This window comes from Nematolebias whitei, chromosome 2 (genome assembly GCF_014905685.2).
Source record: "Nematolebias whitei isolate Nwh7 chromosome 2, NemWhi1, whole genome shotgun sequence".
In the NCBI taxonomy this organism is placed as follows: Eukaryota; Metazoa; Chordata; class Actinopteri; order Cyprinodontiformes; family Rivulidae; genus Nematolebias; species Nematolebias whitei.
Window position 1 is genome coordinate 45,500,194 of NC_056499.1, and position 6,818 is coordinate 45,507,011.

General features: G+C 44.1%; 1 protein-coding gene across 1 annotated transcript in view; it reads left to right on the forward strand.

Annotated features, from left to right (window-relative positions):
- The window catches only part of e2f8 (E2F transcription factor 8), a 53,378-nt gene that overhangs the window by 45,267 nt on the left and 1,293 nt on the right, over window positions 1-6,818 (forward strand). The window lies entirely within an intron of this gene.

Here is a 6,818-nt window from a genome sequence, read left to right on the forward strand (position 1 = left end):
ACATGTATAAGCCGTGGGTTCTCATGTTGAAGCATGAGAAAGACCCTGGACCAGGATTTGAACCAGGGTGATCTGCTCGCTGAGAGGCAGCAGCTCTACCAACTGCGCCACCGTGCTGCCAATATTTACAGTGAAAGATGTCACACAGAAAGATTTTTTTAACTTTCAATTAAATATGTACCGGTAACACACAAATATGTACAGTATATGTTTTTATCTTGCCTTTAACACGGCTGGTTAAAATAAATACATACAGTAGCTTACCAGGAAAATCACTAATCACTACTTCATTCCTCCTGTGCACTAAAACCACTAAAGTCGTCTTCTTCAGTGTCAGAATTGAACAGTCAGAAACACTTCATCACACACGTCCTCAGTCTCTCTTTCATTGTCAAAAAGATACAGTAGCCTACCAGGCAGGAAGTCGTTGATCTCTATCTTCATAAACCTCTAGCTGCAACCCCCCCCCCCACCCCCCGACATTTTTAATTATTTATTAACGGTCGGGGATGCGCAGCTGAATAAAAGTGGCAAAAGATTCTGAGCTGAGAGAGTTTTTGTCATTTCATGGCCATTAAAAATCATTTAAACCCCATTTATGACTGTATTCTTCTGAACTACCGAGACATGCGAACTGCTCTGACACACGCGTCTGCTTTGGGATCTCACCTGTTAAGGTCATCGGCCGTGTGCGCTCGCTAAGTGCTGCAGCTGAATGAACGTCCATTTGGGCGATGGATCACTTCCTGACAGTACAGCAAGGGCGTCAGAAGCATGTGGGGGGGGGACACAATGATGTGTGTGTGTTTGTGTGTGTGTGTGTGTTTGTGTGTGTGTGTGTCATAAGCGTCACAACCATTATATGTGAAGGGGACAAGTCCCCCCCACATTAAAAAAACGTTCATTTGGAACCCCCCCCCCCCCCCCATTTTTACTATAAAACATTAGTTCAGGCAGCGCAGTTTCTTTTTCTTTGTGAACAAATCCATTCCACTTGATTAATAGGAGAATACTCAGGACACTAAAACTCCACTCCAGGTTTTCCTGGTTACCTCCAACTCTCCACCGTCCCTTCTTGCCTCCTGCCTCGGCAGAAAACACGCACAGGTGGAGGAGGTGGAGGCACCTATGTTACTCGCTCGCCAGTTAAGCAGCTTAGTGCGGGCAGTGGTTGACCAGGGGGTTGATCATAAACATATATTCATGTTAAGAGGATGCTTGAGAGGAGCGCTACGTCTGTAGCATGTTAGCTTAGCAGTAACTGTGACACTGTCAGACGCTGCAGGTGTAAGAGACGCTGTGTGTTCAGGTACATTAAAGTTGAAATGTATTTAAAACCTCACATCTTATTGTCCTCAAGCTTCATTAGAAACATCATTTAGATGAGTAGTGTTGAACACAAGTAAAAAAAAGTCCAGTGGTGATGTTTTTATTTCTCTATAAAGACAAATAGTGCCGATCTGATGCTCTGTATTAAAGTGTATTAAAGTTAAAATGTGTTTAAAATCCACAGATGAATTTACACAAACTTGGTGAGAAACTTGCTTTAAATGTGTGGAATTAAAGGAAATCTAGGTGAAATGCTGCTTTTTTGTACACTAGTGAACACCTTTTTTACGTATGCACACGTGCACGCACGCGCACACGTGCACACACACACACCTGCACACATTATTGTGTCCCCCACATTACAGATGCTTCTGACGCCCTTGGTGTGTGTGTGCCGCCCGCAAAGAAGTGTACACTAATGTACAAAAAGCAACATTTCACCTAGATTTCCTTTAATTCCACACATTTAAAACATGTTTCTCACAAAGTTTGTGTAAATTCATCTGTAGGTTTTAAAGACATTTTAACTTTAATCCACTTTAATACAGAGTGTCAGATCAGCACTATTTGTGTTTATAGAGAAATAAAAAACATCACCACTAGACATTTTTACTTGTGTTCAACACGACTCATCTGAATGATGTTTCTCACGAAGCTTGAGGACAATAAGGTGTGGGGTTTTAAAGATACTTCAACTTTAATGCACCTGAACACACAGCGTCTCTTACACCTGCAGCGTCTTACAGCCTCACAGTTACTGCTAAGCTAAGATGCTACACACGTACTGCTCCACTTCTCTCCTCCTAACATGAATATATGTTTATGATCAACCCCCGGTCAACAATTGTCCGCACTAAGCTGCTAAACTGGTGAGCAAGTAACATAGGTGCCTCCACCTCCTCCACCTGTGAGCATTTTCTGCCAAAGCAGGAGACTCAGCAGCTGCTGCAGCTGCACAGTTTCTGCTCTGTGGAGTTGGAGGTAACCAGGAAAACCTGGAGTGGAGTTTTAGTGGTTTGAGTATTCTCCTATTAATCAAGTGGAATGGATTTGTTCACGAAGAAAGAGAAACTGCGCCGCCTGAACTAATGTTTCATAGTAAAAGTGGGGGGGTCCAGTAGAACGTTTGTTTTCGGTGGGGGGGGGGGGGGACTTGGCCCCTTCACATATAATGGTTGCGACGCCTACGCAGTACAGTCCCATCTGAAGCTTAATTGAGCTTTTTACCTCTTTCAGGGCCGGTCAGCTCACGGTGAAATGGCCGCATGTGGCTGGTGGAAGTATGGCAGGGCATGTTATCACATAATTGGATCGCAGCTGATCCTGACCTAATTAAAAGCCCGAGACCAGCCCGGCCCGCCCATTAATCATATTATAACAGCCTGTCCCTAATTCGGGTCGGTGTGGGCCAGGTTTCGGGTTAGAAATGACAGCTCTACTCCACAGAGCCAAAGTTGCTCTGCGCATGCATGGGAGTTCCCAATCACATGACTGCACATGGGGGATTTCCTCCCTCTCCGTTCTCTCCTCCCCTCCCCGTTTCATCGGTTTGACAGTGACCTTTTCAGTAATTTCATTGGTCAGATTTGTTTAACCTTTATTTATACAGGTAGTCTCAATGAGTCACGAGGATCCACCCCCCAAGAGAGACGTGTTTTGAGCAGCTATGTGAGCGCCGAGGTGTGACGAGGATAAATGTTTTGGCGGTATGAAGCTCGTTAGCCTGTCAAAAAAAAAAAAAAAAATCCATAAATTAGCCGCAGCAGTGCAGCATGGTTCAAAGTGTGTGGAAAAAGTAGCAGCTTATAATCCAGAAATCACTGTAAATTAATCTAAGGAAAGATCATTAAAAAAGCATTTTAGAGAAGCTGCTGTTTACCATCTGCAAAATACTGTCTACAAATAGTGTAACTATTTAAAATATTGTACTGCACAGGAAAAATGGGAATATTATGAATATTATCCTATATATATATATATATATATATATATACACCCAGCCGTGTAACTGGAAACAGCTGCACGCCGGTCCCAAGCCCGGATAAATGGGGAGGGTTGGAGAAAGCAATGGCAAACTACTCCAAATATTTTTTGCCGAAATACTCTATGGATCACGACGAAACGCTCTCACGTATAGTGTCGGATGGCAGGACCCCTGGGCCAGAAGGTACTCATACAGCTACCAGGGAAGAGCAAGGCAGTGTTTCGAGTAGCTCAGGCACTAATGACGCGGGCAGGACAAATCCATTAGGACTCCTATCTGCTGATGTAGCTCTAAGAGAAAGGACCTGTCTGCGCTTATCAAGAATCCACATTTTTGGAACATGGAACGTCCGTGGCATGAACACGGGCAAACTGGAAATTGTAAAAAAGGAAATGCAACGGCTTAACATCGATCTTCTGGGCATCAGCGAACTTCACTGGAAAGGAAATGGCTATTTCAACAGCGATGATTACACTGTTTTTTATTCCGGAAATGATAGAATAAAGCGAAAAGGAGTAGCTTTTATCACGGCCAAGGCAGTCACCAAAGCTGTTCAAGGTTTCAAGGCAATAAATGATAGGATCATAGCCATACGTATCAATGGGAAACCTCGCTCAATCACAGTTTTACAAGTCTATGCCCCCACAACCGACGCGGAGGATGAAGAGATTGAGAACTTTTTTTTCGATCTCCAACAAGCAATCGAACAGACTCCCACCAAGGATGTCATTTTCATAACTGGGGATTTTAATGCAAAAGTCGGTTCCAGTGAAGATAGTCCATATGTTGGCAAATTCGGGCTGGGTGAGCGGAATGTCGCTGGCGATCGCCTGGTTCAATGTTGTTCAGAAAATCATTTAGCAATCATGAACACATGGTTCGAACAACCAAAGCGGCGTCTATACACATGGACAGCTCCAAATGGTGTGTATCGTAATCAAATCGACTATTTCCTGTGCCAACAGTGATGGAAAAGCTCAGTATTGGCTGTAAAAACATCTCCTGGAGCAGATTGTGGCTCAGACCACCAGCTCCTTGTTGCTAAAATCAAACTACGCATCAAAAACACCAGACAGCCTACAGCAACACGTTGCTTTGATACAGGTAACATCCCTCCACTTTATGCCGTTGAAATCAAGAAAAGTTTTGAAGTGCTCTGCACAATTGGAAAAGACCCCGACGAACTTTGGGAGGAAATCAAAGCCATCACACAAAATACAGCGGAAAAAATAGTCCCTTTGAAAAAACCAGGAAGAAGAACTCAGTGGATATCGGACGAATTGATCCAAATCGCCAACATGCGCAGAGTAGCCAAAGCTATTGGTAACAGCACAGAATTCAGAAGGCTAAATGCGATATTTCAAAGGAAAGCCAGAGAAGACAAAGAACATTACTGGAACAATCAATGTGCAAAGCTGGAAGAAGCAAACAAGTTAGGTCATACACGAGCTCTTTTCACCTATGTGAAACAGACCAGGGCACCGTTTGCAGCACGCAAAGCAGCGGCCATCAAGGACCACGATGGAAAATTATTACATAACAAAAATCAAATCAAGCGTAGATGGCGGGAATACACAGAAGAGCTGTACTCAGACCATCAAATAGGACCGATGGAACAGGCATGTCAGGTCGAACAAGAACCATGCATTCTTGAGGAAGAAGTCGAGTGGGCTTTGAAACAACTACCAGACGGAAAAGCCTCTGGAATCGACCATCTACCTGTTGAACTACTAAAAGCAGTGCCGATTAAGCTTTTAACAGACCTATGTCAAAAAATCTGGTCCACCAATTCGTGGCCCAAGGACTGGAAAAGATCAGTCTTTGTCACTATTCCAAAAAAAGGCGATGCCCAGGAATGTTCCAACCACCGTACTATCGCCCTCATATCTCACGCAAGTAAAATCCTTCTGAAGATCATACAGAATCGCATTGCAACGATTGTCGATAAGGAACTGCCGGAAGTTCAAGCTGGTTTTCGCAAGGGACGCGGCACTAGAGACCAAATCGCAAATTTACGTTGGATCATGGAGAAGACCCAGGAATATCAAAAGGACGTCTATATGTGTTTCATTGACTACAGTAAAGCTTTCGACTGTGTTAATCATGAAAAGCTATGGAAGTGCCTGACACAAATGGGCGTCTCAGAACACATCGTACAGTTAATAAGATCTCTTTACAACGACCAAGAAGCAACGGTTAGGACGGCATACGGGAACACGGAGTGGTTTCAAATCAGGAAAGGTGTTCGTCAAGGCTGCATCCTGTCACCAGTTCTATTCAATCTGTACGCAGAAGTGATCATGAGGCGTTGCAATTTGGAAGAATCTGAAATTGGAATCAAAATCGGCGGCAGAAACATCAACAACCTTCGGTATGCAGATGATACAACCCTGCTCGCAGAGAGTGAAAAGGACCTCGATTGCCTCGTTCGACGTGTGCAAAAGGAAAGTGAACGAATGGGACTGTACCTGAACATCAAAAAAACAAAAGTTATGACCACGGCAGGCAATGGTATAATGAACACGCAAATCAACAACACGGTAATCGAGTCTGTCCAAGATTTTATCTTTCTTGGTGCAAAAATGGACCGCAGTGGGGCTTCGGCTCCCGAGATCAAGAGACGAATTACACTTAGCAGGACTGCAATGCTGGGATTAGATAAGCTCTGGAAGAGCAAGGATATTAACCTTGTAACTAAAGTAAGACTAGTCAACGCAATTGTCTTCCCCATAATGATGTATGGCTGCGAAAGTTGGACGCTTAGGAAAGTAGAGAAAAGAAAAGTCGAAGCTTTCGAACTGTGGTGCTGGAGAAGAATGCTAAGAATACCTTGGACTGCTATGTTGACAAACAAGACAGTTTTGGACCGGGTCAAACCATCAATGTCCTTACTGGGCAAAATTACCAAACAGCAGCTCTCTTATTTTGGTCACGTGATGCGTGCAAATTCTTTGGAAACGTCAATTATGCTTGGAAAAGTCAGTGGAAAAAGAAGACAAGGCCGCCAAAGAACGAGATGGTTCGACACAATAACGACAACAATGAATATGCCAATTGCGGAATTGAAAAAATTGGTGAAAGACAGGGAGGCATGGAGTTCGAAGATTCATAAAGTGACCGAAAGTCGGATACGACTGATCGGATAATCATCATCATATATATATATATATATGGGCAGCACGGTGGCACAACTGGTAGAGCTGCTGCCTCTCAGTGAGCAGGTTCCTGGTTCAAACCCCTGTCCAGAGGCCTTTCTGGGTGGAGTTTGCATGTTCTCTCCGTGTATGCGTGGGTTTTCTCCGGGTACTCCGGTTTCCTCCCACAGACCAAAAACATGCATGTTAGGCTGATTGGTAACTCTAAATTGTCTCTAGGTGTGAGTGAGAGAGTGAATGGTTGTTTGTCTCGTTTGTCTCTATGTGTCCCTGTGATGGGACTTGCGACCCGTCCAGGGTGTACCCCGCCCCTCGCACAGTGATTGCTGGTGCCCATGTCCAGCAATCAC